A 13,563-nucleotide genomic window follows, 5' to 3' on the forward strand; every position below is an offset into this window, starting at 1 on the left:
ATTGCTTCAAGCATTTCTGATACTCGAAGGACGATCGGCTACATAAGGGGGACCACAACAGTGTGAAAGATGCCGAGTATCTTCATGGAGCCTAAAGCACACCGGAATCTCCCTGGGTTATCGTCCCTCCACTCCATCACCTGTCATTCACCCAACCATCTTGAAAGCAGTGTCATCCACCTACCTGCTCCACCTCGCAGCCGACCTAACTAGCCACTACGTCCCACCGCAATGCCATGGGACTGGCACTTGGCTAGGAGGGGGGTAATGTTACCGTGTTTCCTGCAGCACAGAGGAGCGGAAAATGGAAAAAGCAGGATAAAAGCAGAAAAAGGCGCCTTGACCGGTAACCAGACCCTGAAAAATCTAAATGTTCGGGCACGACCCTCAGAAAGCCTCGATGTCGCTCCGAGACAACAAAAGGATGTAGCGCACCATTTAAATGTGGGAGCACCCCAGAATCTTTGTAAAAGAGTGCCAGGCTCACTCTTGTGCAAAGTGTATGCATTAGTTGGGAATAGGATAAATTAGAATGGTGGGAAATGGGAAAAAGGGCCTAGGCTATGGCCGGCCATATAAAAGAGGGAAAAGGGGATGACCGCCCAAAAAGGATTTAGGGCTTTGTATATAAAGTTGAAAAGTGAATGAGAAGCTCATTCTTTGGTGTGTGGCAAAAAGAGTCTTCTTCTTCCTCTCTTCTTCTCTCCTTCTTGCTTGTGTGTGCTCTTGAGAGAGGGAGTGTGAGAGTGTGAGGGATCAAGAGGGTGAAGCTCTTCACCGTCTCCTCTTCTCTTCTTCTCTTCTCTTCTCTTGTGCGCATGGATATGGAGGATGGAGCTTGGAGATGGAGGAGGCTTGAGGATGCTTGAGCGAGCATCAAGAATCGTGGAGCTACCAGAGTGCAAGAGAGAGGAGGGTACTCGATCGAGCATCAAGGTAAGCTCACTACACTCGTAGGATCGACGACGCATCGGCTAGGTGAGAGATAGTCATTAGATCTCTCTTGGAACACTTGGGTCTTGGTGGTTGAGCATGAGCTCCCACATCATATCAGTATAGTGTTTTATCATATCCTTAACTTTGCCAAGGACATTCGAGGCACTTGACTCATAGTTGCAATCATCTAACTATCATTCCATTTGTCTAACCACTTGATTGGGAAATGGTTGTTGGTTCCTTGGAACAATATTAGGATTTATTGTTTGGCTTCCAACACTTGGTGGAGCCATCTGACTAGCCATAGGCATGGTCACATTGGGAGGAGCTGGCAACATGGGCACATTCAGAATCATGCTTCCTCTCCCATTGGAAGTACTCATGGGCGTCCCTTGAGCTCCATTTATCAATGCTAAATTATTTCCACCCCTAAACTTGGATTCCAGTTTTCCCCAAAGGTATATGCCACTTGTAATTGTGACTTTACCTCCTCTGCCTGGTGTAATAGCTGTATCAATGTCAGCAAGAGCAAGAATGCTCAACTACACCTGAATGTTAAAGTCTAGCCCATGCAAAAAGTACTGCAACTGAGTAGAGCTGGAATGTATAGGTTTGCAACTTCCGAAACAATTCCTTGAATTTCTTGGCATAGCCTTGAACATTCTTGTGAGGTGTTTGATGTGTTACGTTAAGAACCCATAGCCAATACTGACTTCCCCTTTCAGGGGCAAAATCTCTTTGAAAGGTCGCAAAAAATATATCAATTGTAGTTATGGTTCCAGTCTTTAGGCTGTGATACCATATTGTAGCTCATCCTTTTAGAGTAATAATAAAGAACATCATCAAGTGTCCTTCATCTTGGATTCGACAGTTAAACATTAACTTTTGGAATTCATTGATATGAAGTTTTGCATCTTCCTCTACTAACCCATTAAAACTGGGTAGAGGAAATCCTGAGGCTAGCAATTCTAGCATTCCTACTATTGAGGGATTGCAATGGGCTACACCATGGTGATAACCGGATTCACTAAAGAAGTTTGTACAATGGGAAGTATTACTCCACTCGAAGTGGGTTGACTAACAGGGAGAGGGGAAGAACTAGAACTTCCTCCCCCTAACATACTACTTGTTGAACTAGAATTGCTAAGACCCCTCCCTTGTAGGGATACTAGATCACTCCTTTGAGGAGAATATCTCCTAATAATTTCGGCCTGTCGTCTAGCCCATTTGTCTCTTTCTTGATTTTGAAGCTCGGCCTGATAGTCTTTTGGATTTGTTTCACTGCCTTTTGGCATACACTAATAAACTGGTCCCTATTGACCAAGATTCAAAAACCGCCACTTATTAGCGGCTCCTAGAAAATGCACCGCCTATCGGAACCTAAAACACGCACGACACTATTTAGGCCTCTACTACACACCCAAATCACCCCTCATTCACGGCCTCACGACTAGGAGCATCTAAGGGTATACTACCCTAACCTCAAGTACAGAACTTTGCGTTTTGTATGGATTGTAATCCAATGGATAACCCTTTCCATACTCCTCAGAGGGAGGGAGTCCCTATACATATTAGTGTTATACACCACATAAGCACAAACAAAGGGAGCACCCCTTAGCTAATGGCAGGCGCCCCACTACGGCTCTCCTATACCTCGAGGATTGGCCCCAAGATGCACCGTTGTGAACACATAATGCACATTCGATACATACTCCACTCTTTTAATTGCTTGATCCACCAGATAATAGATAATTATTATTGAATATTCCCCAAAGAAAGAACCACTAACCCTACAGTTTAGGGTACCTCACACTCAATGTGGGTCATCATCCATGAAAACAATTGCTATGCATCCATAATGATACCATATGGTGCATGCAATGCAATTGTGTATGACTACAGTGCTCAAAAAAGTTTATTCATTGACAATTAGCATTGTGAAAGTGCAAAAACAATTCTTTCCATGCATTTCTTCTAACCAAGATTGTTGTGTTGCATAGGGCCACCATCGAGCATTCTCGCGCTACTCGATCTTCTTAATTTTAAACCACACATACCCTATATTCCATTCATTTAAAAAATATCACAATTCAACGTATTTTAAGCACTTAACATCCCCCTTCTCCCTACCGCTTAAGATTGTGCATTCGGTGGTGGTAGGTTTAGGGCATATTTCTTATGTATTTTTCTTCACAAAAGCAATAGAAATCCACTTTAATATAGAGATAGGGCTAAAACGAGGTTAAAACTCATGCTTCAGCCTTACCATGCATTCACAAAAACAAACATTATTTTTTTAAATTTTTAGATACAAAAAAAAATTATTTTTAATCATTTTTTTATTTTTACTATTTATTTATTGATAACTACTGATATTTTCAGATTTACTAATTTAGACTCATTGATCTTACTGAGAATTATTTTTCTATCATATTTCATCCCATACAAACATTATATGCCTGGCAAAAACCCAAGAAACACATAATTTTCTTTAAATCACGATGTTGATGGCTTTGCTTATTTACAAATTATTAGATGACTAGTTTTCCTTTATTTCTTTAACATTCTTGATAAATCAGAGCATTGGCAACCAAATGCGATCATTTGCAACCAAAATTTATCATAAAACAATAAAATCTACGGCACTCATGAAATGGCGCCTTATGACATATGTATCTTGTAATTGGAGGCCCGTTGACGCTTTCCAACACCAGAGCTGATGATCTTTCCAACCTCAATCTATGCTCCTTTACACTCCATCATCATCCCACGATCAAAATCTTTCATCTCAACCCACCCCCTTCTCTCATACATTAATCCATGGAAACACACAACAAGAGGAGAGAGAAAGACTAAAATCATATCTTTCCATTTAATAAGTCTTTTTTCGAATAGATTGAAGCATTGGAGAGTGTCAAAATTCAATGTCTTGCTACCTTCTTGCCTTTTCCTGATCCCAACAAGCACAAAATTGTAAAAAAATGCAAAAAATGGGGTGTCGAAAAAATGCCCCTCCCCCCCTTTCCCCCCAACGATTCATTTCTTGTAGTTAAGCTAATTAAGCTTAACCATTAAAATAGCTAGCTCCAATTTTTCATGTTCATGCACAAAGTGGTTTTTTTTATCAAATGGAGGCCCAAACAAACTTGGAGTCACGAACGGACTAGATGGTCCTGACTTCATGGCGTCGAAATCTATCAACTAGCCTATGTCACACACTTTCCGCCTCCTAGATCACATAGATGCTTTATTATGCCAAACCTTGCGGGGATTAAATGGGGGGGTCAAATGGACTCTAATGGACAAACTGAGACTTGCAATGGGTTCCTGGCATCAAACTCCATCTAGGAAAACTCTAGCTTATCGATCTACAACCGTTTCATTTTGCATGAAATTTTGGTCTTTTACACCTCTTGAGCTACTTTTTTGCTTCAAAAACGGGTCCCAAAATTCAGCTCTGACATACTCTGATCTTTCCATTCTTCTTACCACAACAATAGGAGATAACAATGTCACCTCATTAATCGACTTGATGAAACTAACCCTCAACAACTTGGCAATCTCTTGCTTGACTTATTGGGTTCATTATGTACTTCTTCTATATGATTGGCTTAGCATCCTTCTTCAAGTTGATTCTATGGTGACATACTACTAGATCAAACCCCTTCGTAGTAGTATAGTACTAAGTAAAGATAACCTAAAACTCATTGCACAACTTAATGAGATCTTGCTTGAAGGTCTCCTCCACATGTATGCTGACCTTGATAGGTTTAGGCTCTCCTTCCACATTCAGGTTTACTTCCCACACTTCATCCTCCACCACTCTTGTAGACTTTTTCATTGTCTATTTATACCTTTGCTCAACTTGAATAATGGCTTTTTGTCCTTTCTCATCCAGCACATTCAAGTTGTCTACATTGGTCCTCCTAAAGAGACCTACTTAGGGCATCCAAAAATTATCAAACAACAATCTCTTCACCTTTGCCAAACTTCCATGGCTTCCTCTTCTTCTTTTTCTCTCTTCATGTCTTTCTCTCTCTTGTCTACTCTCTCTCTCTCTCTCTCTCTCTCTCTCTCTCTCTCTCTCTCTCTCTCTCTCTCTCTCTCTCTCTCTCTCTCTCTCTCTCTCTCTCTCTCTCTCTCTCCATTCCTCTTCTTTATAATACAAGCATACATACACAAATGCACATATATATGTGTAGGCTACACAAACATACATGTATATGTATAGGTGTAGGGATACACATATACACACATGTATATATATAGGTCACACATATATGTAGGCTATGCAAATACACACGTATACATATAGACTATGCAAATACACACATATACATATAGGCTATGCATACATACATGTGCATATGTAAAGGCCATGCACATGTTTATGTATAGATATATGTGTAACCTATGCATATGCACATAGAGTCACACATATGTATAGGCTATGCACATAGGTATATGTATACACATACGCATATGCTACACACAAGTGCACATATGTATACATAGCATATATGCATTAATAAGTCTATGTATAGCTATAAGCATGCATACACACATAAGCATGACTTCATTGAGGCCAATTTTGAGGGCAAAATTGCCTTGTAAGGATTTAGATTAATTCTTAATCACATCTCAATTAAATAAAAATAGAAAAAGTTGAATAACTTATTAATTTATTATTTTTAAAAATTTTAAAACTAAATTACATTAAATAACGATGACAATTTTCTCTACTCTCTTTCTTTTATTTTTATGTTTAATAATCTCATTTCCAAATATTTTAGTCAAGATCTTGATAGTGACATCACATCTCTTAAGAAATTTTATTACAATCTCTAAATACCTAAATTTCAAGTTTCAATTACATTTTGATTTTGTACTAAAATGTTTTTAATTCTTTTACTTTTCTAGGTTCTCTCTTTGGGAGGGGGGGGTCACTCATGAATATATGTGTATATCATGTGGATTCAAAATAATATATTTTTAAAATATTATTTTAATACATTTTTTACATACAAAGGGATGCCACATTAAGGGGTTATTCATAAATTGAATAAGAAAGATTTTTGTTGTATTCAAAAAAATCTCACAAATAAGGATATTTATAAATAAGCTTGAATGCACATGATATAGAGGATACATACATTGAACCCCACGACACTCTCTCCAGGTTCTACATATTTTTTGTTGGTTTGTTTACTATTTCCTTTCCTTTATCCTCTTATCGAGGTTCTCCTTCTCTGTCTTTGTATATGCCATTGAAAGAAGCTTGAGATATTATTTTCATTGGCATTATTAAGAGTTTAAAAAGTCTCACACTTTTTATATATTCACTTCCCTATTGGAAAAATAAAGAAGGTTGACAAACGTATTTTGAATATTAAGATTTTTATGGTCTTAGAACTCAGTTTCATGGTGATAGACCTTTCTCCTTATCTTCATTCTTACTCACTATTAGTCTTGCTCTTTTGTAATATTTACGTACTCTATTGGAATTGGCTTGCCATCTCCATTGAATTGAAAGAAGTAAACAAGTTGTGAAGGTAATTGAATTACTAATTGTAAGGAATTAAGAAGTCTTTTTCAATGTGATAACACTTTGTTTTCTTTGTTATTATTACTCTTTTTCTTTTCATGTATTCTCATGCTCTACTAGAAAAGGCTTAGTGTGCCAATTGGATTAGAAAAAGCATGGATTTTTTCAAGGTAATTGAAATACTAAAGTAATTTCTATTTGTGTTTATACTTGCATTGGTTTAAGAAGTCATTTGTAACCATATCTTTCAATGTTGGAAGTCTTTCACTCTCTGTTGTTTTTGAGAAATATGGATGAAGCTCCAATGAAAAAGAGGAGTCATATTCATATTAGTATTGAAGAAGAATATTTCACGTGGAGAGCAAAGAACCATAAAGGTTCTTTGGAATGAAGTTGAAGCTGGAAGGTTGACAGATGAGGGCAAGAAGTACATTGATTTATGGGTAAATGGAGGCTTATATGATTCAAAGCCTTAACATGTAACCAAGGTTCACAATTTGAGATAATTACTTTATCACAACCATTCTTCTTGGGAGGCAAAGCATTAACAACAAGAAAATAGATTGGTTGAGATAGACATAGAGTTAAAAACAATGAAGAATAAAATGAAGAAGCTCAAGGAGGAAAATAAATCACAAAAGAATCAAGTGAAAAAGTTGAAAGCCTGGTTGGTTCCATGTTCAAGCAAAGGTATTTCAAAAAGCTTGAATATTTAGCAATAAAAGGTGGGGGCTTCAAGCTAAGAATAAAAAAGAATATAACAAGTATTAACTTCAAGAATTTTTATTTGATGAGGTGAATAGCATGCAAAAAAATGACATTATTAATTTGCTATAGGACATGCTTTAATATTTCCATGAAAAGATAGATAGAAGCAACTAATTAAGGATTTTCAAAATATAGTTGAATAAAGGGAAGTTTTGGAAGCATGTGACAATGCTTCAATAAGTAGACAAGAGTACAAAGCAATTAACAAGGTAGTGGCAGTAAAGAACCTTTGTTAATCTCATTAGAGTGGTTCAGTTTTTCCTAGACCATATATGATTACCAAAGAGAGGCAAAGATAAAACTTGGAAATCACAAAGCTTCTAGGTATCTACAAGCATATTAAAGATTCAATGCATTTTACAAAGGGAAAAGAAAAAAAATATGTTTGTTTTTCAGCATAACGAATTCAACAATATATGGGCAGATCTAAAGAGCATTTAGGTTACAATGTTACATGCTTATACTATGACTTTAGAGAATACGCGGGAAGACTCATATTTATGTTAAAAGTAGATGAAACACAAATATTAAAACACTAAGGAACATAAAAGTATAGCACTCATGAACATGGCTCTACAACATGCAAGGGATATATCATTACAAGGAAAGGTTATAAGCATTCAATTGTAGAATGATCTATGATAGATAGGTGCAACTCAAGTGCCCAACGAGAGTCCCTCAAATGGCTTTTCAATCACACAGACAATCCAAGCATCATAGAGTCACAAGACAAAGGAGAGCTACTTGAGGGAGAAGACACTAGGTCATTTGAAGTAAAATGGCACTTAAGTGCTAAATTGAAAGCCTTGAAATGTTTGAAATTTATGGTTGAGTGACAAGTTACCACATCCATGCTTGTATTGTATGGATATAATGATCTCTTCAGATTGGTCTAACACAAGAAGCATAAGAGTTGCCCCATCAAGGGACAAGAGGGATAGTTGAGCTAGGACTTTGAATAGTTCAAGAAGGCATCTACAAAGAAGGCCCTCGAAGAATTGCAAGATAGAAATTGGGAGGCTATCCTTCGGATTCCATTAGAGAGAGTGCATATTTGTACATTGCATGTAAAGATTCATATTCTTGATAAGCTTCTAAGATTGCATTTAGATTATGCTTACTCTATCAAGCCTACATCACTTTTAGATTCTTGCATAAAGAAATATAACGAACTCATTTGAATAATGGGCTTTCATGAGACATAGGAAACTTCAAAAGGTTACACAATAATTTGGAAAATCAATCGATGTATTAGCCCATGTGCCAATGGGAGAAGGAAGGGCTAGAAGATTTCTCTGAACTTTATTCATTTCCAAAAAAATGCAATATGGGAATGGTGGAAAGAAGTTTGCAGATATACAACCAATGTGGTGAGTGACCCCTCAGAAGCAAATGATCATATGAAGGTCTAGATGGAGCTCAATAACTTCTTTTAAGACTTTTTTTGGTTTTTATACATGGGCTTGGGTTGGAACCCTATCCTTATTTTTGGAACCTCCTTAATTTATGCATGCATTCTTGTCTTTAATCGTCCTTTTTAGATCTATGTAAATCAAAACTCCATGGCTACAAAACCTCATGCTTATCATGATTGGCTATCCTAATTTAAAGCATATTTTACAATTGTCAAGAGCAAGCCCAGCTCTCCTTAAAATATGAGTATAACCTAATTTAAAGCATATTTTACAATTTTCAAGACAACTCTCCTTAAAATATAAATATAACCTAGTATCCTTTGGATAATTGCAAGCACCTAAAATTAAAAATCTCATAATACTTGACCTAAAAATAACTTTTCATGTGGCTCAAAAGTTTTCCCAACTCTTGAAATTTTGAAATTTTTACTACTACAGTTCTAAAAAGAGGTTAATGGTTTTAAAGTTGGCCTACTTCTTGGAACTTCCTTCTTCTACAAGGATTCATAAATAATTTTCATATCATCTAGCTTACACCCTATATTGGTTCCCAAGCTCAATACTTGGATAAGTTGCCAACAAAGAGGTTTGATCCAATATATACCTAAGGATATCATAGAGTATTAGAAAAAGAATCTCATATCTCAATCTATTTGGAAATACTTGATCAAATGGTAAACAAGTTTTATCATATGAGGAAGCTTCATGGAGATTGGATACCAAATATGGCCTCTCTTTCATTGCAGACTACATGTAGATAGCTTTCTATTTTGAATAGTTTGAATTCTAAATTAATAAGAAAGAAATGAAATATATATGCTTTGAAAGTGCTCAAAGTGAGCTTTATTTGGATATACAATGCCCCCCCCCCCCCCCCAAAGCTTTCTTAAAACCCTTGAATAGATGCCTTTCGTTCACATAATAGATAACCTTGCCCTATTGCACATGTTCTTGGTTTTTGAAATAGAAGACATTCGTAGCTTCAAATCCATGATGAGGATGATAGACTAATCCACCCAATTTCTGGTGCTCTTTCAATATAGTATTATTATCAGGTATAGATGGTCTAGGAGTTGGTGGTTGGAGTTGTACATGTTGATACTTATTACAACATACTAAGGATCTGAAATTGAAGGGTTTGTCAAATTGTTGTTCATATGGTTTTATGGAAGGGTTTTTCTTCCTTGTGAGAGCTACCTTTAGAAACAAGATTGCTATACCTTTTGCTTACTAACCAGCCTCCTTATACATAGTCTGTGACATTCTTTATGATATTATGCGTTGCGAGGTGTGACTGGGCTGTCAAGCGTGGCAAGGTATTGGCGTCCATAGAGGAGAGGACACGTGGTGCGCAAGTACTGGTTAAGCGATCGGAGACGGTTGCTGATAAACTGTGAATATAAATAACTCTTTTCGACACCGTGGCTTCCAAGTATCCTGATTGTAATTACTCCTTAAATTACGTACATCAATCATTATAAATTTAATTTTAAAATGGAAATGTCGACGTGGATGAAGGGCGGTTCGGGCAGCTTTTTCGTTGCCGACGTGGCAGCCCCCACGGCTTTTTCAAAAGGCCACAGACAAAAGACTGATTAAATATTCTCCCAAGTTGATTCGAGTCCAGTTTTTCCAAGGTTTTTCTTTGGGTCATTGGATTAGTATTTTTGGCTTGAAAACTCATAAGGTAGTCCATATATTCGAAAATTTGCATACTTGACCTAAAATTTGTTGAAAACCCGCTAAAATTTAGGGTTTTCTCTTAACATTTGCCCAATTTTCTAAACTCTTCACCAATGATTAACCAAACATTCACCTACCTATCTTCAAACTAAAATTTCGTCGAAAAACTGGTAAACATTAGGGTTTTCTCTTAACATGATTTGCCCAATTTTCTAAACTCTTCACCATTAATCAACCAAACATTCCCTTATGTTTTACCTTGATGGCTCGGTGCATTTTGTGGTATGAGGAGACCATTCTTACGCATCAATCTAACCTTGATTAGAGCACCCGGTGCACCCTTTTACTAACATTTATACAATATGTATAAAGTGCCCTTTTACTTAATCCAATATTCACTGCTCACGCCTACCCCTTTTCTTCCAGAATAATTAATCGAAAGATTTGAAAGGTCAAAGCAACATTGTGGAGTTTTGAATTCATGCATTCTTCAACTCACATGTGCTAGAGGTGTCAATATTGGATTTTGTGACTTTCTGCAAAGAAGCCATCTCTAATGGTCTTACGCTATACACATTTTACTTTATTAATACATTTTTGCATTATATAAAAAACTTTGCCCAAAGAGGGACTAGTTATAGAAACATGGCACAATTTGTTGCATATGAAGGTGAAGAAGATAGTGAATTCAATGTAAGTGGAGAGTTTCCCATTCACATGTGAAGCCTCTCTTAACCACATAGTCATGCATCAAATTTGAATTTGAAGGACTCCCTAACTTTTCATTTGAAAGGCCTTAGAGAAGCTCCCCTCTTCATTTAAAAAAAAATTCAAGGACACATAAATATTTTCCTAAATTTTCAAACATTCATTCAAAGGCAAGTTTTAACCTCTCTCTAGAGGGCTAAAGTTCCCTTTGAAGGGTGTTGGAACCTTCAAATATTATGCTTGCACCAAGCATGCCCCTTTTTTAACACTAGCTTAGAATTTTGGATTTGAAACTAAAACATGGGAACGTGGTCAGAGATGAACACCACATTTTTTAACTTTTTGCATCTTTTTGTCTAACATCATTAGAGTAGAACCATTGGTAGATAACCAATATTGTGGTAGGGCACTAAGGTTTTTGGAACCCATGCCACAAGTCATTTCTAAGGAAAACAACCTAACTTGTCAATTGAAGAACTATAGCATAATGTTCCTACAATATAATGGGAAAAACATTGGCTATGCACATTGAATATATTTTGATCGAGTCTCTGTGTATAAAGTAGTTTACTTTTATACATGGGAAAAAGTTTCGTGAAGTTGTCCTCACTATGATATTATCTGTTGGGCAATCTAGGATGTGGTAATAATACTATTCTCTAATGTGACTACATCTCTGTGCCTGAATGGGCATTTTCAAGAACCTTTCAAACTCAAAATATTGTTGAGATAATGTTATGCTCACTCTCTCTTTCTCATTGTTTGTTGTTCAGATTTCCTTTCATGAATATTGATCTCCTAACTAAAGGAATCATGAAGGGATTACCAATGTAAGGTTGATCCACTTTTAGTTAATTGATGCTTGCTAATGATATTAATGCTAATAGTGTGGAAAAATAAGAGAGTACTATTCAATAGCTATTTTTTCTCTATGATAAGTTTTATTATGTGCTTGCATCAAAAGTAACCCTAGCCAAAACAACAGAGGTCCTTATACTGCACTTGGATGAGAATGATGATGTCCTTAACAAGTTTTCCATTAGTGATATAGGGCCTAGCAAAGAAATGAGATGAGATGCCCTATAGGTCTAGGCATCACATGAAGCGAATATTTGATTTGCTCGAAAACAAGATTGGATGAAAACATATAGAAATTGAAAGACGTTTCTCTATCAATGCTTAATAGCAATGCCATTTATGACTATTTCTGGCATCCATTACCCCCTTTGTAAATCTAGTTGCCATGGTGATTGAGATGAATTTTAGAGACTCCTTATTGACTAATAAGGACAAGCATGGGTGTGGCAGCTACTATCACTTGGCTCGATGACATTAAATGAAGAAGGGGGCATGGGGATCCTAAATTTTCAAAGTAGGGATGTTAATTGTTAATGTTAAAAAATATGATATCCTCATAATTATGGGAGTCTTGATTCAAAATTGTATTTTGAAGGTGTCTATTGCCAATGATCAAGGAATCATGAGAGGCCAATTCCATTGTTAAAGCCTATCTAAGTATCTGGAATGATGTTCATTGGACTCGTTCATTTGGTAAGAGAGATTCATCTTTGCTATAGTCAGTTTGGATTAGTCCAATGCCATAGAATGATAATATTGGTCCCATCTCCATTTTCCCTAAGACTATATTGACTATTGTTCAATAGCCCGATTCATAATTTAAGGGATATTCATAATTTCTACATCCATATGGCTTAGCTCAGTGGCATATAATGATAATATTCATGTTTTCTACATTCTCCCTAAAATAACTTCATCCATGCTTTTAGAAACCTACTTAGGAAATGGGTAAACCTTTGGAATGCAAAAGAGATGGATAGAAAGGACCTTAAAGAGATCAAAAGACATTATAGGCTCTCAAGGATGAATATCCGTGATTAGTGATGCTACAAGTGAGGAAGAAGGAAGCAAGGCCTTTAGCATCATGAATAACTACACAACATAAGTCTACTTGTTGGTGAAAAAAATCGAATTGTCTAAACAAATTGGGTTAGGAAATCGGTGATATGAACTAGATCCGTAATAAGTCCAAAGAATATTGGAGGCTATACTATATAAAACTTTAGTAGAATAGATTGGGAACACAAGCAGTTAATACTTAGATGGCTACCTCTTTCTCCAAAGTTAATTTAATTTTATGGAAAGTGGTGGTCAAAGTTTTAGTTAGAAGTTAGTTGGCTAAGTGGGTATCTATACTTAACTTGTAGTATGTTCTTTGTGCTATGTAGAAGCTAAAATTGTTTACCATCTTTCTAAAAGGTGAGAATGATCGAAGCTTGCTTGGAAGTGAGCTATGGCGGAGAGTAAGAGCAAGAGCAAGAAGAGAGAGAGACACAAATGGGAACTCCAACAGTCACAATGTGTGATCGGGCCTTCCTTTATTCAAACTCTCACTAAAAGAATAAAGAATAAAGTGATGGTGATGGGCTCCTGCCACCTGCAATGTACAATGGCGGGTACTATCAGTGTAGTAATACACGGGCGGCTAGG

Source organism: Lygodium microphyllum, chromosome 11, assembly GCF_053477565.2.
Source record: "Lygodium microphyllum isolate KBCC chromosome 11, Lygodium_microphyllum_v1.1.10, whole genome shotgun sequence".
Taxonomy (NCBI): domain Eukaryota; kingdom Viridiplantae; phylum Streptophyta; class Polypodiopsida; order Schizaeales; family Lygodiaceae; genus Lygodium; species Lygodium microphyllum.